The sequence below is a fragment of the Mustela erminea genome, chromosome 7 (assembly GCF_009829155.1).
Source record: "Mustela erminea isolate mMusErm1 chromosome 7, mMusErm1.Pri, whole genome shotgun sequence".
Taxonomy (NCBI): Eukaryota; Metazoa; Chordata; class Mammalia; order Carnivora; family Mustelidae; genus Mustela; species Mustela erminea.
Window position 1 is genome coordinate 92,668,188 of NC_045620.1, and position 23,561 is coordinate 92,691,748.

Consider the following 23,561-nt stretch of genomic DNA (forward strand, 5'->3'; position numbering starts at 1 on the left):
TGCTGATTTACCCATAGTTTCTAGGACCTCTCTTCATTTGACACTTCTCACACCTAAAGGAATTCATGCAAATTTGTGAATTTCTCACTCTGTGCTGGCTATATTTAGCCATAAAGTGTTTGGTCTAAAGTCATAAATAGTGTTTGTGCCCATGAGATTAACTAACTTCAACAAACTGTTCTCCTTCTCAGGTAGGATTGCCCTAACTGTTGGGAATTGGCACATATTTTCAGGCATAACTCTCCCAATAGTTGGGTAGTCATGATGCAGATACTCTCCTGACAGTTTTCTGGGTAATGACTATTATATTATACTGATGGACATTATTTCAGAATTCATCAATAACCTTGGGCTAGATCCTCCAAAATATAACCTCTGTTTACAGAGACTCTATTTAAATGTGGGGTTGCATTGAGTACAATAAACCTAGTAGCAGTGGTTCTTGGCCCCACCCATTATTAAAAGAATCCATTATTAAAAGAACCACTGGCCCTTCCAAACACTCTTCCAATTTTTTCTAGAAATTTCCAGAGACTCTTTCATGGGGGCTAATTAACAAAAGCTGCCGGACTGCAGTTCAAGATGGCGGCCACACAGGAAGACTCTGAACTCACCTCCTCCACAGAATACACCAATGATACCTAGTAATAGACCAGTTCCTCCTAAAAAGAACTGATGGTTGAACAACCAAAGCCAGAACGGCAAGATAACAGCAAGAGAGAGGGAGACGTGGTAAGAAAGGGACGCTGGGAGAGGGAGCGGCCCTGGGGAGGGGTAGTGCTGAGGAGCCCCTCACAGAGCCGTGGGGCCTTGCGCGCTGGGGGGAAAAAAGCCGCGGTTTTTAAGAGCAACTAATATGTAAAAGAGACAACGCTAGAACTCTGGGCAGAGCTCTGAGAAGGCTCTCCAGGTCAGAGGGGTGGGAGGACGCCGCGGTTTGTGTGCCCAACCCTTCCTTAAAATCTGGAGCGGAGCACGGTGGACGCCATGACAGGCACGTCCGGTCGTCCCAGGGAGCTTGCTGCCTTGTCGGCCCAGGGTCGGCCAGCGCATACCAGCCCCAGGCGCGCTGGTGCACAGAAACAAACAAACAAAAAGCCGTGGTCTAAAAGGGCCGAGGAACTGTGGGAATGCTCCTCACCCCCTCGAAGGTCCAGACCCTAGTAGGTCTGCCTGCCACAGGGGGCGGGGGCCCACGCCACAGGTAGTGTGTCCTGATACCGTGACTGGCAGGTCAGCTCATCACAGAAGGCTCGTCACCTCAGCAGGCCCAGGGGCTGCGGGCCCACACCAGCCCTAGCCTGGCTGGGACACAGAAGAAAAGCTGCGGTTTGAAAGGGCTGAAAACTGTGGGAACACTCCCCACTCTCTCCCACCAAAAGCACAGACCAGAACAGGGTCTCGATCCTAAGGGGCCAGTTCAGATGCCATAATATGTGGGTCCTGCTGCCATTACTGGCAGGTCTGGGGGTCACAGGGAGCTTGTGACCTCAGTAAGCCCCCTCTGAAGCGCACACCAGCCCCATTTGTGCTGGGACACAGGGAGAAAAAAAAAAAAAAAACAAACCACAGTTTAAAAGTGCCAAGGAATTGCGGGACTTTTCTCTCCCCTTCCCCTGAACAAATAATAATAATAATAATAAATAATTGAATTTAAATAAAAAACTAACTAAAAGAAAAAATTCAAAGTTTACAGAAGACAAGTAAAACACAAACAAACCTATAAGACCTAGACCAGAGTGGGTTGTGGCTCATGGTGAGCTTGTGATCTCAATGAGCTCAGGGTGCACAGGCCCATACCCTAGGCCCTGTGGTACTGAGGCACAGAAATCATGCCAGGGTTTTGTGGGATTTTTTTTGGTTTTGTTTTTTTGTTTTTAACTGTTTAAAATTTTTGTATTCTTTAGTTTTTTTTCTTTTTCTTTTTGGTTTTGTTCTTTTTTTCTTTTCCTTTACTTAATTCACTTTTATTATTATTATTATTATTATTATTATTGTTTTCTTTATTCTTTCTGTAAAATACCATTGTTTAAAAGAGTAACTAGCATATATAACTACAGTTCCAACCAATTAACAAAAGTCACCAAGCACACACAGTCTGCACAGGGAACAGCATACACAAGACCACATCTTCACCTTCAGAAGTAGCCATTTCACCTAATCTTTAGGAACAAACACAGAAAGTCAAGCAAAATGGATAGACAGAGGATGATGCTCCAAAAGAAAGAACAAGAAAAAACCTCAAAAAGGACTAAATGAAGCAGAAATAAGCAGTATGCCTGATAAGTAATTTAAAGTAATGATTGTAAATATGTTCACAGGATTGGAGAAATGAATGGAAGAACCCAGTGAGACCTTCAATAAAGAGATAGAAAATACTAAAAAGAACCAAGCAAAGTTGAAGAATACAATAATTGAAAGAAAGAAACATGCCAGAGGGAATCAACATTAGATTAAAGGATGCAGAAGAATGTATCAGCAATCTGGAAGTGATGATTTTCAAACTCACATCACATGCCCCTTATGTGATGCATTAAGGACAAATTATCATTTATGTAGTATTCCTTCCAAAAACGCAAAAATTCATGAATTTAATCATGAAAAAACATCAAACAAGCTAAAACTGAGGATATTCTAGTAAAGAAATGTTATGTAATCCTAAAATGTTCATATCATAAAACAAAAGGACTGAGGAACTGTTACAGATCAGGAGCCCTAAAATGCATGACAATGAAATAAAATGTGTGATTTTGGATCAGATACTGAAGCAGAAAATGTTGCTATAAAGGGCATTACTGGGATACATGGTGCAATTGGGATATTGACTGTGCATTAGGTGATAATATTTTATCAATCTTAAATTTCACCAATACAGTAACTGCATTGTGGTATGTGAGATAATATGCTGCTTAAGAAATACATAGTGAATATTAAGGAGAAATAGGGAGTGATACAGGCAACTTGCTCTCAGGTGGTTCAGAAAAAATATGTATGCATATATATTCAATTAAAGAAAGAATAAGGCAATTGTAAAATGTTAATAATGGTGGAATCTAGAAAAAGGGTCTATGGGGCTCTTTGTACTATTCTTGCAATTTTTCTTTTAAGTTCGAAATTATGTTTTTAAAAAGTTAAACTATTGCTTTGCATAACAAGGAATATATTATTTTATTGTCTCGTACACTTACTGCTATATTTTAATATGACAAAGCTTTCTTAGGTATTATATTAGAAGTGTGTTCTTTTGAGTTTTACTTTTTAATTCCAAGAAACTTCTGTCTGTATGTACTCTCCAATTGCCGGGAAACCTTTATTTATAAAAGCAAAGCTAAGAAAAAGAAAAAGAAAAAAAAAACTGAAGCTAAGAATGTATGATAAGTAAGGAACAGTAAAAATAGTGATGTGATCAGGCCTCTGGAACTCAGAGCATCCATTGTACAATTCATGATTCAAGAGCAGTTCCAGAACTCCAGTATCTACTTCCTCTTAGTAGACTGTGGCCTTGATCTCTTGCCTGAAAATGATGCTATTGCAATTTTTGGACTTAGGGTTTTTTTTTTTTTTTAAGATTTTATTTATTTATTTGACAGAGAGAGAGAGAGATCACACATAGGCAGAGAGGCAGGCAGAGAGAGAGGGGGGAAGCAGGCTCCCTGCTGAGTAGAGAGCCCAATTCGGGGCTCGATCCCAGGACCCTGAGACCAGACCTGGGCAGAAGGCAGGGGTTAACCCACTGAGCCACCCAGGTGCCCTTTTTTTTTTTTTTTTTTTAACCTTTGATTCCCTCTGCTACCTCTGTTTCTGTTGTGTGCCTTGCATTCAAAATATCTCAAAGGAAGATATGATTGGGTTACTTAGTCACCATCTAATATTGAACACTGCAATTGGGTGGGGTTCTTTCATCAGTCCATCTCATAAGCAGTTGTACTTCCTTGGGTAAAGCTTAGGATCCCGGTTTGACATAAAACAGAACCAACCAAACTGAAGATTCTTAGCAAGCCTTAGCAACTCAGATTGTATTCTGTGTTATGGCAGTGTTCTTGGTCCAATGGGCAGTGGTCAATGTATTATGTTTGTAGAACACAAAGAAAATAAACCTATGGAAAAAGAAAATAAGAGCAAAGAAAACACTGTCTTTGAATGACATATTGGACCAGATGGACATTACGAATATATACAGAAAATTCCATCCAAAAACAACAGAATAAACATTCTTTTCAAGTGAACATGGAATATTCTCCAGTATAGATCAGATATTAGGCCATAAAATAAGCCTCAGTAAATTTAAGAAAATCGAAATCTTACCATATATCTTTGCAGAACACAACAGTATGTAGCTAGAAATAAATCATAAAAAGAAAATTGGAAAACAAACCACAAACGTGGAGACTAAACAACATAATACTAAACAACAAATGGATTGATGAGGCAATCAAAGATAAAATTTAAAAATACATGGAGACAAATGAAAATGAAAATATGATAGTCCCAAATCTCTGGGATACAGTGAAAGCAGCTCTAAGTGGGAAATATATAACAACACAGGCCTACCTCAAGAAACAGGAAAAAAAAAATCAAACAATCTAACCTGATATCTAAAGGAACAATGAAATAAAGAACCAAGCCCAGGGTGAAGAAATGAAAGGAAAAAAATAAAGATCAGAGTAAAAATAAGTGATACAGAGACCAAAAAAAAAAAAAAAAAAAAAAAAAGAAAAGAAAAGAAAAGAAAAAATCAATGAAACCAAGAGCCAGTTCTTTGAAATGATCAACAAAATTGACAAACCTTTAGCCAGGCTCACCAAGAAAAAAAGGACCTAAATAAATAAATCAGAAATGAGAAAGAACAACTGACATCACAGAAATACAAAGAATTATAAGAGAATATTATTAAAAATTATATGCCAACAAACTGGACAACTTAGAAGAAACGAATAAATTTCGAGGAACATACAGTCATCCAAAACTGAACCAGGAAGGAATAGAAAATCTTAACAGACTGATTACAAGTACCAAAATTGAATTGGTAATTTAAAATCTATGAAAAAAAAGTAGGACCAGATGGGTTAACAACTGAACTCTGCCAGACATTTAAAGAAGAGTTAATACCTATTCTTTTCAAACTGTTCCAAAAAATAGAAGGAAAGCTTCCAAATACATTCTATGAGGCCAGCGTTACCTTATTACCAAAACCAGACAAAAACACCACACACACACACACACACACACACACACACACACAATAGAGGGCAATATTCCTGATGAACTTCAACGCAAAAATCCTTAATAAGATATTAACAAACCTAATCCAACAATACCTTAAAAAGATTATTCACCACAATCAGGTGAGATTTATTCCTAGATTGCAAGGATGGTTCAGTTTTTACAAATCAATCAGTGACAGAACACATCAAACCACATCAACAAAATGAAGGACAAAAATCTTATGATCATCTCAATTGATTCAGAAAAAGCATTTGACAAGATTCAACATCAATTTGTGATACAAACTCTGAACAAAGTTGGTTTAGAGGGAAAAAAGCTCAACGTGATAAAGGCCATATATATTTTTTTAAGATTTTATTTATTAATTTGACAGAGATCACAAGTAGGTAGAGAGGCAGGCAGAGAGAGAAGAGGAACCTGCTGAGCAGAGAGCCCGAAGTGGGGCTCGATCCCAGAACTCTGGGACCATGACCCGAGCCAAAGGCAGAGGCTTTAACCCACTGAGCCACCCAGGCACCCCAATAAAGGCCATATTTGAAAAACTCACAGCTAACACCTATTCAATGGGGAAAAACTGAGTATTCTCCCTTAGGTCAAGAATAAGACAAAAGATGTCCACTCACCACTTTTATTCAACATAGTACTGACGTCTAGTCATAGCAGTTAGTTAACATAAAGAAATAAAAGCCATCCAAATTGATAAAGAAGTAGAACTTTCGCTATTTGCAGATTACATGATACTATCTATAGACAACCCTAAAGACCACCAAAAAACTACTAGAACTGATAAATGAATTTAGTAATGTCACAGGATATAAAATCAATATATAAGAAACCATTACATTTCTATACACTAAAAATGGAGTAGCAGAAGGAGAAATTAAGAAAATGATCCCATTTACAATTATATTGAAAAGAATAAATACCTAGGAATAAACCTAACCAAAGAGGTGAAAGACCTGCATTCTAAAAATTATAAAATACTAATGAAAGAAGTTGAAGATGATATAAATAAGTGGAAAAATATTCCATGCTCATGGGTTGGAAGAACAAATATTGTTAAAATGTCCATATCACCTAAGGCAATTTACAGATTGAATGCAACTCTTTTCAAAATACCAACATTTTTCACAAAGCTAGAGCAAATAATACTAAAATTTGTATGGAGCCAAAGAAGACCAAAATAACCAAGCAATGTTTAAAAAAGAAGAGCAAAGCTGGAGGTATCACAATTCCAGATTTCAAGCTATACTACAAAGCTGTAATAATCAAAACAATGTGGAACTGGCACAAAAATAGATGCATAGATTGATAGAACAGAATAGACACCCCAGAAATAAACCCATGCTTATATGGTCAATTAAACTATGACAAAGGAGGCAGGATATACAACGGGGGGAAGATAGTGTTTTCAATAAATGATGCTGGGAAAACTGACAGAAATATGTAAAAGAATGAAACTGGACTACTTTCTAACACCATACACAAAAATAAACTCAAAATGGATTAACGACCATTTTGTGACCCGAATGGTCACAATATGAGAACTGAAACCATAAAAATTCTAAAAGAGAACACAGGCAGTAATTTCTTTGACATCTGTCACAGGAAAATTTTTCTAGATATGTCTCCAAATACAGTGACAACAAAGGCAAAAATAAACTATTGGAACTACATCAAAATGAAAAGCTTCTGTACAGCAAAAGAAAACAAAAAGACAACCTATCAAATGGGTGAAGATACCACTGCAAATGATATATCCAATGAAGGGTTAATATCCAAAATAAGTGAAGAACTTATACAACTCAATACCAACCAATCTGATTTAAAAATGGGCAGTCATTTTTCCAAAGAAGAAATGCAGATGGCCAGCAGACATATGGAAAGATGCTCACCATTACTAACCATCAGGGAAATGCAAATCAAAACTACAATGAGATATTACCTCACCTGTCAGAATGGCTAAAATCAACAACAAAAGAAATAACAGGTATTAGTGAGGATGTAGAAAAAAGGAACACTGTGCACTCTTGGTGGGAGTGTAAATTGGTACAGCCACTGTGAAAAACAGCTTTGAGATTCCTCAAAACATTAAAAGTAGAAATAGCACATGATCCAATAATTGTGCTATTGGGTATTTACCCAGAGAATATGAAAACACTAACTCAAAAAGATGTATGCACTCCTGTGTTTGTTGAAGCATTATTATAATAGCTAAGACATGGAAACAACCTAAGTCCATCAATAGATGAATGGATAAGGAAAATGTAGTAGACACACACACACACACACACACACACACACACACCCCACACAGAGAAAATACGACACAGCCATAAAAAGGACAAGATCATTCCATCTGAGACAATATGGATGGATCTAGAGAGTATGACGCTAAATGAAATAAGTCAGACTGAGGAAGACAAATACCATATGATAGGATTTTATAAGTGGAATCTTAGAAAACCGAATAAATAAACAAAAAACAAAATCAGAACTATAAATACAGAGAACAAACTGATGGTTGCCAGAAGGGAAGAAAGTGGGAGATTGGGCAAAATGGGTGAAGTGGAGAGGGAAAAAATCCTGTCAGCTACCACATAGTTCTTGCCTCTTCTTAGCTCCTGCCCTAGCTTTCTTTCATGAGCCTGCCATCATCCTTCTATTTGGCCTGCCCACCTGTGAGCAGCCAACCTCCAGGGTCTCTAACTCCAACAGGCCTCATCGAAGTCAGTATGAGTAGAAGTTAGGGTGTTGTCCATGCCCCTTTTGAAAGACTCTTTGTACCTCAGTGCCTTACAGTGTTTCAGTGAAATAGTTCATCCCATTTTGTTTGCAGCTACTCTTCTCTCAGGACACACACATAAGCCTTCACAGAAGTAATTTCCATTCTTCCCCAATGATGCCTTCTATTCCGTCATTTACATGCCTCCAGGAGTTCTAAAATCAGCCTTTTTGACATAAGACTTACATTTTACTTTAAAAGTTTTTCTGCATTAAGTTGCTTCTTCGTAAGTAGAAGAAATTGAAAAACCATGGCAATAATAGAAAGAAGTAGAAAAATCTTTAGGAACCATGTAATCCTTCCCCAAAGAAATGTATTAATCTTGTCTGGCCATTTGAAAGTTTGAGTTCTGGCTTGAGAGTGATTCTTAGTGAATAATTTAAAAAGACTGACAAGTCTTAATCATCATATTCTCTTTAGATATAAAAGTACTCTATTCTGTATTCTGGAGGATAAAGGGCAAGAAACTCTGGTGGTAATTGGAGGGCACAGAAAGTAACTCTCTGGTGAAAGATAAAAGTGATATAGGAATAGAAAAAACAAGATGGTGCTGCCAGTGTTTATAAAATAAATTCTATTGGCCATTATTGAAGAGTGTGTTGTCAGAGGGAAAGTAGACAAGAGAGGCACAAACTATGAGAATTTCTGGAAAGTGAGAAGTGAGTAAAGAAACTGAAGTCTAGACAGCCAGGGTGGGTGGTGGGGATGCCTGTGGAGTGGAACAGTTATAGTTCTCCAGGTCAGCAGTGATAGGAACAAGGGCTGAGCACACAAAGCCCCTGTGGGCTTGCCTGTCACCTGTGGCAGGGTAGTTACAGCGGATAAGTTGAAATTAGTGTAACTTTGGCTTTCTAGGTCTGCAAGTCTGCAGACCTAGGAGACAGAAAATCTTCCGGTACTTAGGTTATCAGAAAACCACATGGCCTGCCGTGGGCTACAAGCAGGTTTCCTAGTGAGGATGCATCACGCCCCATACTCACGAGGAATACATAGGAACTTTTGAGTCCCTTCTCTTTCTAACTTCACAATTATTCTCTTTATACCAGTTTCTGCTTCATGAAAACCCTACTTTGGGCCAAAATCTCATGGAATATGCATTTGCCTCAGCAATGGCTGACACTGTAACATTCAGAATAGTTTCCAAAGTAACAATCATCACTAATGCCTCTTGGTCACTATAGAAATATAGAGCTTTTGTTGCTGCTTGACAGAAGGTTAGAGTCTGAAGTTATCTTGGAGATCAGCTTCTCCCATGTGATAACTTGTAGTTTATAGTTTATTAAGTCAACAGTTATTTATTGATGATCCCCCGTCCTAGATGCTGAAGCTACAGAGATGAACAAGACAGAAGTGACTCTTCCATTGATGGTATTTACAGATGGACAGACAGGGGCAAAGTCGGGTGTGATGGAATCCCATCAGAGCAACCCCTATCCTTGCCCTGGGGGATCAAGGAAATCTTCCTAGAGCCAATGACAGATGAGCTGGGACCTGAAGAATGAGAAGGAGCAGCCAGGCAAACTGAGGGCGGGAAACTGAGTCTCAAGAAATTAAGGGGAGAGCTAGGATTACAACATGATGAGATAAATGTTTTGGTACCTTCAAGCAGAGAGAATTTATGATATGTGTGAAGGTAACATTTCACTCTGGCTATGGTCAGGAAGAGGAATCAGGTGACTTTGGAGCTGAATTCAGATGAAAATTAGACAATCACCTGTAAAGGGTCTGAGGAGAGCAGTCCAGGTAGAAGTGGCAGCCTATTTGGAAGGCTCAGAAACACCCAATCCCTTGGCAATGTCAATTATGAGACATTCAATATGATTGGAGCAGGTGTGTGGGAAAGGGAAGGAGATCAGGAAATGACACTGGAGAAGCAGGCAGAAGCCACATTATCGAGGGATTTGCAGTAGGTTATGTTAAAAAGTTAAAGATTATCCTTGAGACAATGGGAGTTGGTGGATGACCTAATTTGAGACAAACCAGATTTATATCCTTGAAGAACACTTTATCAATAATACGGAGAATGTGTGGGGAAGGGTTAGATTAAGGCAGGAGATGAGAGAAAAAGTCATCAAACGAATCCTTGTGTTTGTGGTTAAGTAAAGTAGTCTGAATGAAGGGAGGTGGAGGATTTTGAGAAATACTTAGGAGTCAAATTAAGGTTCTGATTTGCCTTAGATCCTCATGGCTTTAGCAGTGAGAGTCCCAAATGCTAGAACCGCTCAGTCCTGGGAAAACTAGGATGGTTTATCATTCTCCTTGAAATTAACCCTGTAGGGAGGGGGATAGGTAGAAGGAAAAGTCAAAGGTGACTTTTTTTCCACAGGACATCAATCACAAGGAAATTTATGCAGCATTAGCCTGAGGTTATGGTTTCTCAGGAATTATTCTTTTCCCAGAATGGTTCAGAGCAGGTGGCCTGCTTCATGCTCATTCAGAGACATGGCAACCTCTTCCTAACTTCATAAGAGGTTCCTGCTTCAGTTTAGAACCTTGACTTTAGACCTTACATAAAAAATTTGTCTCCACAGGATTCCCTATTCCTCTCTTGGCTCTTTGGTTTCAATGTTAGCTCAGCACAATGGTATTAGGGTTTTAGGGTTGGGCATCTTGGCCAATAGTGGCACCATTTATTAAGATAGGGAAATGGAGAGAAAAGTTGCAGAGTTGGGATCTGGGGAATATAAAAAAGTAATTTTGAAATGCTGGCTTTAGATGATTATGCTATATCCATTGGAGATTTATAATTGGTAGAGCATGGTTCTAGATCTCAGCCATTAGAGCCATGTTGCAAATAAAGACTTGGTAGTCAGCCACAGATAAATAGTATTTGAAAAGACTTCTGGTCAATATGGCAAACAAAACAGACACAGGAAAACCTCTGTACTCACCCATCTGTCTATCTGCTAGAGAGCTGAAATTGAAATAAATTTACTTTAAACACATAGTCAATCTTTAAAATAAGAAAGGTAAAATAGGAAAGGTAAATTTTTAGGGATCAGATGAAGAGAAAATCCTAAACCATTGTGCTGAGCTAACATTGAAACCAAAGAGCCAAGAGAGGAATAGGGAATCCTGTGGAGACAAATTTTTTATGTAAGGTCTAAAGTCAAGGTTCTAAACTGAAGCAGGAACCTCTTATGAAGTTAGGAAGAGGTTATGTCTCTGAATGAGCATGAAGCAGGCCACCTGCTCTGAACCATTCTGGGAAAAGAGTAATTCCTGAGAAATCATAACCTCAGGCTAATGCTGCATAAATTTCCTTGTGATTGATGTCCTGTGGAAAACATTCCTCCTGAAAAAACAAAGCACATGGGGCAACCACGTAAGGGTAGACAGTCCCTACCATGAGAGATTCAGGAAGCACAAAAAAGGATAGAATTCACAGCTAATCAAGCATTCTGGAAGAAACTTTAACATAAAGTTGGTTTTTGTTTTCTTTTTTTTTTTTTTTTTAGAAATTTACAGATATAAGAGGAGAAATAAAATAAGACTATGGAAGGTCATTATGAATAAAGAACAAGTAGACAAGATATTCAGAACAAAAGATATTTGAAATAAAAAATCTGAATAAGTTAGTTAAACATAAGACTAGATAATTAGAGAATTATCAAACTGAACTATCTGAAGAAATGACTGAGATTGTAGCACAGAGGGATAAAGAAATGGAAAATATGGAAAAGAAATAAGATATTTAGAGCTTAATGAGAAGTTTCAATATACATCTAAAGGGAATTCAAAGAGGGGCTAAAGAGGATAAGGGAAAAAGAATTCTGAAAGGAATAGTAGTGAACAATTTTCCAATATTAAAAAATCTTGCAAGTCTTTAGAGAAAAATGATATGCCACATCCTCAGCAGGATAAGTCTGAGAAATCTATACTTAGACAACTTGCAATAAAATTGCAGACATAATGGATATTAAGAAAACCTTAAAAGCTACCAAAGAGAAAACACAGATTATTTTATAAATAAATGACGGATTGACAGCAGATTTCTCATTAACAAAAGATGCCAGAGACCAAGAAAAGACTTCTTTCCAGTCCTTGGGGGGGTGGGGGGCGGGGGAGAAAACCCAGAAATCTATATCAGATTAAATGATCACTCAAGAGGAAGGGCTGAATAAGAATATTTTCATAATGAACTTTATTGCCCACAGGCACATTCTCAAGTAATTTCACCTTGGTAAAAAGTAAATTGAACTCAGGGAAAGTAGAAAGAAGAGTAATAGTTGAAAAAGGACATTTATAAAATGCGGTGGTAAATCTAATAATGATTGACTAGAAAATATTTTTTTAAAACTGTGTTTAAAAACAAGGTAAAATTCTATTTTCAACAATAATGTGGACTGTGGGAAAAATTTTCTTATAGGTTGTTGAAATGTTGTAAGGTACTTATGCAGGAGAGTGGCAGGTAGGTTTATTGACTAATTTTGGACTAATTGACTATATTTGACTAATAATACACTTTAAACTTTAAGGATGGCGTGGAAGCAACCTAAGTGTCCATTGATAGATCAACACACACAATGGAGTATCACACAGCCACAAAAAGATGAGATCCTGCCATTTGTGACAATGCGAATGGAACTACAGAATATTATGCTAACTGAAGTAAATCAGACTGACAAAGACAAATACCGCATGATTTCATTCATATGTGATAAATATAAAAGCCAAAACAAATAAGTAAACAAAAGCAGAGTCAGAACTCTAAATACAGAGAAAAAAAACTGATGGTTATCAGAGGGGAGTGAGATGGATGATGGGCAAAATGGGTGAAGGGGATTGGGTGATACAGGCTTCCAGTTATGGAATGAGTAAATCATAGGAATAGAAGGCACATATATTGGGAATATAGTCAATGATATTGTAACAGTGTTGTATGGTGATAGATGTTAGCCATACTTCTTGTGGCCATAGCATAATATAGAAGGAAGTTGAATCACTATATTGAATACCTCAAACTAGAAACTAATGTAACATTGTGTATCAAATATACTCAAATAAAATTTTTTTTAAAAGAGATTAACATAAAGTTTAAGGATGGCAACAAAAAGAATATAAACAAAAATAATTTCCATAACAGTAAAGGAAAAAAAAAAGTAAACAGAAAAAGGAATTCAATAAATTCAACAGATGACAGGGAGAGAAGGAAAAAATATAGCATAACATAAAGTGGTCACAATAAGTTTAAATATACCAGTAATTATAATAAATGTAAATTTAAACATGCCTGTTTAAATACAGAGGTATTTAGAAACTGCAGTTAACTTTGCTATAGTGCTTGTTTTAGAAATGGGAATTTATTCCAACATGATTGATGTATTGGGGGCATTTGGAACATAACAGAAATTTTACATTTACTTTTGTGTGATTTTTGTCTGCAAGCAACGCTGGATGGATCATGAAAACAGGATCAAGCTGTGTAGAAGTACAGGATGCAAGTGTTAAAAACATCGGTCAGCATCTTGGTTTACCCCAGGTACTGTGAGCCACACCCATCCACACCTACTTCTAGATGGCCCTCCTTCCAGGGTGTCAGGAACCTTCCAGACAGCTACTTCCACAAGCAAACTTCAGAAGTTTTCAAGGTAAAATGTCAAATGTATTACAGTATTTCTGTATTTCTTAACTGTATAAAATGCATAAAACTGTGGTACTAGGTTTTTCTACCTTAAAAAAAAAAAAAAAGATTTATTCAGGGGCACCTGGGTAGCTCAGTGGTTGAGCCTCTGCCTTCAGCTCAGGTCATGATCCTGGGGTCATGGGATCGAGCCCCACATTGGGCTCTCTGCTCAGCGGAGAGCTTGCTTCCTCCTCTCTCTCTGCCTACTTATGATCTCTCTCTCTCTCCCTCTGTCAAATAAATAAATAAATAAATCTATTTAAAAAAGAGATTTGTGGGCTTCTGGGTGGCTCAGTGAGTTAAAGCCGCTGCCTTCGGCTCAGGTCATGGTCCCGGGGTTCTGGGACCGAGCCTCACATTGGGCTGTCTGCTCAGCAGGGAGCTTGCTTCCTCCCCCACCCCCCCGCCCCACCCCGGTCTCTCTGCCTGCCTCTCTGCCTACTTGTGATCTCTGTCAAATAAATAAATAAAATCTTAAAAAAAGAGAGAGAGATTCGTTCATTTATTTTAGAGAGAAGGACAGAGAACGGGGTGGGGGAGAGGCAGAGGGAGAGGGCAAGAGAGTTTTAAGCAGAATCTGCTCCGAGTGTGGAGCCCAACTCAAGGTTCCATCTCACTACCCTGAGACCATGACCCTGAGATCACCACCTGAGTCGAAACCAGTTCGTCGCTTAACTGACGGTACCACCCAAGTGCCCCTGTTTTTCCTATCTTTAAAAAATATGCCACTCATGAAGTTTTTGAGTATTGTGCTTCTAAACCCAATTTTCTCAAAAGCCCTATGATTTTTTACTGCTATCACAGATTTTTACTGTTCACAATGTGGTGATTTTGAAGAATGTATATATCATTGTCATAGCAGAACCTACTACATTTTTAAACATCCAGGTATCTACAGAATTAACCACTATAGTATAATAACATAAAAAGCATAATATTAAAGGAATGAGCTATACTAGCAAAAATAAACCAAAAGAAAGCTGAGGTAGCAAGCTTAATACCAGACAAAGAAGAATTTAAGGGAAAAAATATTAATAGAGTAAATAAATCCAGGTTACAGGAGAAGACCGGAGTGGGGGGAGGTTAGCCTTTGATGGGAAGAACATCTTCTCCACTGAAACTGGGAAGAGAGGTCAGGATGAGTGAGTATAAATAAATGTGTCTCCAGAGGACTAGGGATGGATGTTGCGGAAACTCCTGCCTTGTGCCTGCATTCTGCCTTGGAAGCAGGAGGAAAGGTCAGTGTGGCAGGCTGAATCTTGGCCCCCAAAGGTGTCCCTGTCCAAATCCCTGGAACATGTGAATATGTTACTTTATATGCCAAAAAGATTTTGCAAATGTGATTAAGTTAAAGATCTTCATAAATTTTGCCTCATGAACATATGTATACTGCTTGTATTATTCTATAATATAAAAATACAAAGTTCTCTGTTTATAATTCCTTGGTTCTGATTTTTCTTATGAGAAAGAAGTGAACTATCCTGTTTAAGACTGACTTCATCATCTTTGAAATGAACTGTTTTTATTTCATTTATATTGGTCTCTTTTTCCTTTTTGTTACTGTTTTACAATTAAGTTTATCTTTAAAATTATGTTGGTCTCAAAATGTAAAATTCAGCATTTCCCATATTTTCATACAGTCTAGAAGAGTGAAAAAAGAGATAGCAACTGAGTTGGAGGTCCCTAAGACTACCCTCAGGTTCAGTGATCTGTTTATGGTCACATAAAATCAGCATTTAGTAACACTTATGACTATTAGTGTAGCAAAAGGATACAAACCAAACTCAGAAAAGGGGTAAGGTGCATGTGGTGGAGATAAGGAGAATCCTCATATCAATTTCCAGAACTCTCTCCCAATGCATTCATGCAGGATGAGTTTAATTCCCCAACAACAGGTTTTGACAACACATATAAAATATCTACCAAAGAGGCTCAAAGACTCAGCATCCAGGTGTTTTTATTGGGGGCTGATAATGTAAGCACCCTCCGCCTAGCACATACCAAAATTTCAGACTTCTCGAAGAAAAAGCAGATGATCAGCTTTACCCAGATTGTACAGTTTATGAAGAGTGAGATACTCATATTAGTTAAGAGTGGGAAACCTTCCGAAATCCATGATACCAGATGCCCACCAGGGCCACCTTTTGTAAGCATGCCTTTCAAAGAACAGCAGTCAGACTTACTGTGTTCCCTCCACCTGGGGGCCTTTTTCTCCTATCAAGATGTTCACTATCGTCCATAAAACTCAAACATCATTATTTTAAATAATATTGTTTCTTACCCTGCTACTTCTGCTTTCACTACTCCTATTCTCCCTCTACCTCAAACCCTATCATTCAACTTTTGCTGATATCATTTAGTATTTATTTTAGTAGATTTCCCTATTGATTTAAGTCCTTAATTAGCAATAGTACTACATATGTCCATCCTCCAGTGAGATAAGATGATAAGATGAGATTAGGTAGATGCGGGGGGGAGAGGGAAGGAGGGGAAAGGGAGAAGGATGGATAGTGATTTATGGTCCTATTCTAGAGCAGGCATCAGTGAAATATGGCCAATTGGCCAAATCTGGTCCACCACATATTTTGTAAATAAAATTTGTTGAAACATGGCTCTATTTTCTTCATAGCTATTTACCTCCTTTGGCACTACAATTTGAGTAGTTGCAGCAGAGAATGTTTGACCCTCAAAGGCTAAAATATTTGCTACCAGATCCTTTATGGAAAAACTTTGCCAAACCCTGCTCTATAGTGTGACTGCTTTTTTGAAGTTTTTTGAAGTTGAATTTTTTGAAGTTGAACGTGAACATTTCACTGGGCATATCTCCCCCCCCCCCCCCCGCACCCCCCCGCCCTTCTGTTTTCCTCTCTTTGACTCCTCTATCCCATTAAGTGGGTTGTTATTTTCTGTTGACTCACTTGGGCTCAGCAAGAATCCTGCAGCCAGAAGGAGGCCTAGTCTGTAGAAGCAGACCAACTGTCAGACTTCTGCTGAGGAAACTCTCCTCAACCCTGGGTCTGTGTACTCTTGAAGTTTCTCAGGCAAGAAAATTCAGTCCCTTCAGATACGCCTTCACGTTTTCTGAGTCAAGTGACCTGTATACTCGTGTAAGGATGATGTCAAATATCTCTCCTTACTCGAGATTTCTGAGCATCAAGTTCTTCCCAAGATTCCCCGCTTCCTAATTCTCATCTCTAGGCTGTGATGGCTTCTCCTGATACATGTCCTTCGCATGAGGAGAAGACTCAGGGCAGTTCTCTTTGCTGAGACTCCACAAAAACCTAAATCATTATACTTAGGGCCCATAGGCCTGAGAAGTCCTTTGGCTTAAGAGAAGCAAATAGCTTAGAATTGGAAATTGGGAAGGAAAGGAGATTATTTTCAAATCTCCCTGTTTACAGAATTTTTATTTATTTGTTCAACAAGCACTTACTGAGAATTTGCTCTATTCCCAGCAATCACTTAGGAAATGAAAACATGGTGCTGAGCAAAACAAGCATGATGCCTGCCTTCAAGGAAGCTAGTGGACAAGACAAGCATTAAACAAATGATCCCATAAATAGATTCATAATTGTGAATCTTGATAACTGCTTTGAAGGAAGAGTCTGAGGCGATGTAAGAGAGCACAGTGGAGAACTGACTTTGTCACACACATGCCCACAAACTGATTAATGCTTAAGTCACAGCCTTACCACTGGAATCCCTTTCTGAGAATATTTTTGAATTTGCTTTCAGTGGAATTTTCATCATGAAAGCATTCCCCGCCCTGCCCGTGTTCACCAAGGACACACTATATTAATATTTACAACTAGTAATAAGCCTCATAAGGTTAAACCTTTTGGAAACAACCAGCTTTTCATTCTACAGTGATCCCAGGTCGAAGCTATGTTATCCTGAATTACTAAGCAGAACAAAAGTGATAAGATTGTTTATTGCTGATAAAATATTTCCTCCAGTGAACAAACATGAGGATTCTTAGATATATTTAAAAGATACTGTGGTTGGGATGAGGGAGGGATAAGGGATAAAGTTGGGGTGCAGGCACAAATTTCCTGGAGAATTGAAGCTCAGTGGTAAATGACTGTGACAAAGCATCATTTCTTCATCACACTGAAATAAACCAAAGTGAAAGTGATGTTCTTTGACCCAGTGATCCTTACAGCCTTTGCTTTTTATTTCTGAGAGGAATTATACCATAACAATATAATAAAAAATTATAATAATTTATATATACTCACTTTGTATATATAATCATGTACTATATATGTATGATATGCATTATATATTATATGTTATATATGTATATGTCTACAGTAATTAACCATGGGAGAGAATGGTAAAAGTAGAAGGCAAAGTCTAAGTTTACTCCAGGATTTCTGAATTTTAAAATAGTTTTAATTTGTATTTACTGGTTATAAGTAAGACAAATTATTTCCCATATGTGTTTCGACCACTTGGGGAGTTAAAATGCTAGTTCATGTCACTTACCTATATTCTGTTAGCACTTTCGTGTTTTCCTTGTTCCTTTATGTTAGCTTATTATAGCTAGATAGATATGATATAAATACATAGTTAGCTAGATATAGCCTTTTTTATAGAAAGATAGATAGATAACATCATTTTATTATCATAGTTAAAAACACATTAACATAAAGTTTAAAATCTTAGCCTTCTTGAACTGTATAGTATAGTAGGGTTAACTATATGCACATTGTTGTGCAACAGATCTCTGGAACCTTTTCATCTTTCTAAACTGAAACTCTATATCCATTAAACAGCTCCCATTTTCCCCTCTCCCAAGTCCCTGGCAACTACCATTCTACTTTCTGTTTCTAGGAGTTTGAGTGTTTTAGATATTTCATGTAAGTAGAGTTATACAGTCTTTGTCTTTTTGTGACTGGCTTATTTCATTTAATATTCTCAAGGTTCATCTGTGTTATAGAATGATAAGCTTTCCTTCTTTGCTAAGTCTGAATCTTGTTCCATCATATATATACCACATTTTCTTTATCCATTCACCTGTTAGTGACATTTAGGTTGCTTCCACTTCTTAACTATTGTGAATAATGCTGCAGTAAACATTGTTGTGCAGATATGCCTTTATGATTCTGTTTCAACTCCTTTTGCTAAATATTGAGAAATGGGATTGTTGAATTATACATTAATTCTATTTTTAGTTTTTTGAGGAATGTCCTTATTGCTTTCTGTAGCAGCTGCATCATTTTACTTTCCCACTGATCATGCACCAGGGTTTCAATTTCTCCGCATCCTCATCTACACTTGTGATTTTAGAATTTTTTAATAGTGGTTATCTTCATGGGTGTGAGGTGATATCTCATTGTGGTTTTGCTTTGCATTTCTCTAACAATTAGTGATATTGAGAATCTATACATATGGTTGTTGGTCACTTGTGTATCTTTGGGGAAATGTCTGTTTGAGTCCTTTGCCTGTTTTTTCAATGGAATTTTTTTTAAATTGTAGAAGTTCTTTATATTCTGGATGTTAACCTCTTATCAGGTATATGGTTTGCAAATATTTTCTTCCATTACATAGGTTGCCTTTTTACTCTGCTTATTGTATCCTTTGTTGCACAGAAGTTAAGTTTGATATGGTCTCATTTGTCTATTTGTGCTTTTATTTTTTGTTTGTGCTTTTGATGTCATATCCAAGAAATCATTGTCAAATCCAATGTCATGAAGCTCCCCTTGTGTTTCCTTTTAAGAGTATTATAGTTTTTGGTCCTATATTTGGATCTTTAATCTATTTTGTTTTAATTTTTGTATTTGGTATAAAGTAAGGGTCCAACTTTATTATTTTGCATTTGGATATCCAGTTTTCCCAAACTAATTTGTTGGAAAGACTCTCTTTTCCCCATTGGGTAGCCCTAGCAGCTCTGCCAAAGATCAGTTGACTATATATGTGAGGGTTTATTTTCAGCTTCTCTACTCTGTTATGTTGGTCTTTATGTCTGTCTTTATGCCAGTACCATATTTTCTTGATTACTATTTTTGTGATTTTTTTTATTAATATATAATGTATTATTTGCCCCAGGGGGACAGGTCTGTGAATCATCAGGCTTACACATTCCCAGCACTCACCATAGCACATACCCTCTCCAATGTCCTTAACCCTATCCCTACCCCCTCACGCCCCAGCAACCCTCAGTTTGTTTCATGAGATTAAGATTCTCTTATGTTTTGAAATTGAGAAATATGAGGCCTCCAGTTTTTTCTTTCTTAAGATTGTTTTGACTGTTTAGGGTCCTCTGAGATTCCATGTGAATTTCATAATTTTTTTTCTGTTTCCATACAAAATATCATTGGGATTTTGGTAGGAATTACATTAAATCTATAGATCACTTTAGGTAATATGGATACTTTAACAATATTAAGTCATACAATCTATGAATATAGGGTGTCTTTCCATTTATTTGTGTCTTCTTTAATTTCTTTCAGCAATATTTTGTAGTTTCAGAGCACATATTTTTGCCTCTTTGATTTCTCCTGAATATTTTATTCTTTTTAATGCTATAAATTTTTTTCTTAATTTTTAAAATTTTTCAGATTATTCATTGTTAGTTTGTAGAAATGCAACTGATTTTTGTGTGTTGATTTTGTATCCTACAACTTTGTTGATTTTTTTTTTTTTAATCAACCTAACTGGTTTCTTTTGTGGAATATTTAGGATTTTCTACATACATACAAGATCATGTCTCCTGTGAACAGAGGCAGTATTACTTCTTCCTTTCCTATTTTGATTCCTTTTTCTTTTTTTTCTTTTTCTTGGCTGATTGCTTTGGTTAGGTCTTCCAGTAGGATGTTGAATGGAAGTAGTAAGAATGGGTATCCATTGTTTGTGATCTTAAAGAAAAAGCTTTCAATTTTTCACCATTAAGTATGGTATTAGTTGTGGACTTTTCAAATATGACTTCATTATGATACAGTGATTACCTTGTATTCTTAGTTTTTTTTTTGTTGTTTGATTGTTCATTTTTATTTTATTTTATTTTATTTTGACAGGGAGAGAGCTAGCACAAGCAGGGGGAGTGGGAGTGGGAAAAGCAGGCTCCCTGCTCAGCAGAGATCCTGATGCAGCCCAATCCTAAGGACCCTGGGATCATGACCTGAGCTGAAGGCAGACATTTAACCAACTGAGCTACCCAGGGAACACTTTGTTGAGTGCTTTTATTACTAAAGAATGTTGAATTTTGCTAAATGCTTTTTCTGTATCAATTGAGATGATCATGTAGTTTTTTCTTCATTCTGCTAATTTGGTATATTACACTGATGGATTTTTGTTGAATCTTCCTTGTACTTCAGGAATACAAACCACTTGGTCATGATGTACAATCCTTTTAAAATGTTGTTGAATTCAGTTGCAAATATTTTGTTGAAGATATTTTTATCAATATTCATCAGAGATATTGGCCTACAGATTTGCTTGTTTGTTTTGGTAGTATCTATCTGATTTTAGTATCAGGGCAATACTGGCCTCATCTACTGAGTATGGAATTGACATCTCCTCTATAATTTTTTGAAAATTTGAGATGATGTCTTCGCTGGAGAATACTATCAAATATCAAATACTATCAAATATTTGAGGAGGAATTAATACCCATTATCTCTAACTCTAAGAAAAAGTAGAAGTGTGTTCAAATTTTTCTATTTCTTAACAATTCATTCTTGATAGGTTGTATGTTTCTAGAAATTTTTTTCTTAGGCTGTCAAATTTATTGACACATAATTGCTGATAGTTGACTGCTGTGATCCTTTTAATTTCTATGGCATTAATTATAATGTTTCCTCCTTCATTTCTAGTTTTTGTTATTTAATTATTTCCTCTTTTTCCCTTAGTCTAGCTGAGGATTTATTGATTTTGTTTATCTTTTCAAAAAATCAACTTTTCATCTTACTGATTTTCCCATTGTTTTTATATTCTCTATTTCATTTATTTCTGCCCTAATATATATTATTCCCTTTTTTCTTCTAACTTTGATTAATTTGTCCTTCTTTTTTTCAGTTTATTATGAAAGAAAGTTTTATAACATTAGGTAAAAGGTAATTGAGGAGGGTTCAATAAAGATAAGAGTTACTTGATCATTTTTATAGTCTATGAGACAAGATAATGACACAGGTTGAATCACAAATCAGTGAAGAAAAGAAAGATAATTTAATAAATGGCTCTAGAACAATAGATTAACTATTAGCAGAAAGTCAATTTATACATTTACCTTATATTACAAGACAAATCCCCAAAAGTATTAAACAATTAAGTGTGAAAAAGAACTTCCAATTGAAAAATTTCTATTAAAAGCAAGAAAAAAAATAAGAATGGAGCCAATTCTATTCTTACTAAATGTTGTTCTACAAAACACTTGTCAATAAGCTGTGATGGACCTTAAGCTGAACATTGGAAAAGGAAAGACAAAATATGAAAAAAAAATTGACAAAACAAGTTCACTATAAATTGTGAAAACAAAAAATAGAAGCATGGCTAGAATTAATATGAGTTGAGTAAGATAGCCAGATATAAGATAAATACTTTAAAAAATCAATTGCTTTCCTATAAATCAGCAGTAATTTAAATATATAATGGAAAAAGGTGCCACTCTTCATAGCAATGGCAGTGAACATACACACAGAGACATTAATTAGGAATAACTTTCATAAAAATTGTTGAAACTACTAAAAAAACTTTATAATTTTACTGATTATTACAGTGTTATTAAATGGAAAACTAAATATAACAATGTAATTTTATTCTGAAATTATAGTAATGATAATCATATTTACAATGAGAGATGGGTTTTTTTGACACTTGTCAAAATAGTTCTATAGCTAACCTTAGTATAAAAATGCTAAGTGAGAAATCTTCAGAGGAAAAATACAGCAATGAAAAAGAATGGGAATGTGTGGAAGGGTGGTTGGTGACACCAAGTAGTAAAACATATTAAACTGTAATGATTAGGGTGAAACTACTACAATAATTATTTAATTAATGATAATAGACACAAAAATAGACACCAGAACACAAAATACTTTATGATGAAGGGAAAATCGCAAACTAATGATAAAAGAATAAATGGATTTTTCAACAAGTGATGTGAGGAATATTGATACATAGGAAAAAAGATAGGGGAGATATACTAAAAATTAATAGTGGCTGTCTAAATGGTAGATTGGGTAATTTTAATTTTTTCTTGACACATTTCTATAGTGTTTAAATTTTCTACAATGAACATGCTTCTCTTCAATTATGAAAATAAAATTTATTATATAAAATAATCACAATAAACATTATTTATAAATGTTAAATTAAAGTTCAGAGTATTAAAGTAATATTAACAAATATATTCCCCTCCAACCTAGAATTCTATATCTAGCAATATTGTCAATATAACATAAAATAATTAAATTAATTTCAGAATTCAAAAGATTGATAAAGTGTGTTTGGCTAATAGAGTTAGGTAACTACTAGCAAATTCATCAACCCATTGCTTGGTCTTCTTGGCCCTTATTGTATCTCTCTATCTATCCTAAGGGGAGGATATCAGCATCTGATGAGTTGCTGTAGCTTTAAAGTCTTTGTATTAACAGATTCATTAGCCGCAAATGAAATGCAGAATGGGCCCAGTCTGCTTTTTAGGTTTGTAATAGCCTGGAAAGATGATTGTTCCAAGGACCAAAGGCAGTGGGCTCTACACCAACTCTTCCAATATCAAGCTATGTAACCTTGAGTAACTTATTTTGTTCTTTTTTTCCTCTCCCAAATACAGTTAAAACATAATAAAATTCTATAATTTATAAATTAACTTGCATATTATTCTCAAAACCGTAAAACCCTGTGAAAAAAGCAGCACACTTTTGAAAATTTCCTATTTCCCAGATACCATCTTGCCACTTAAATCATCCTAGCTGACTTCAG

General features: G+C 36.3%; 1 long non-coding RNA gene across 2 annotated transcripts in view; it reads left to right on the forward strand.

The window, feature by feature from the left end:
• Nucleotides 1–592: 592 nt before the first annotated feature.
• The window catches only part of LOC116595811, a 36,925-nt gene continuing 13,956 nt past the window's right edge, over nt 593–23,561 (forward strand). The window contains exons 1-3 of one of the 2 annotated variants that reach the window (XR_004287863.1): nt 593–732; nt 13,400–13,602; nt 17,093–17,501. This is a non-coding gene — a long non-coding RNA (uncharacterized LOC116595811). Of the gene's footprint in view, nt 733–13,399; nt 13,603–17,092; nt 17,502–23,561 lie in introns of those variants that run through there. The other variant, XR_004287862.1, reaches the window with a different exon arrangement.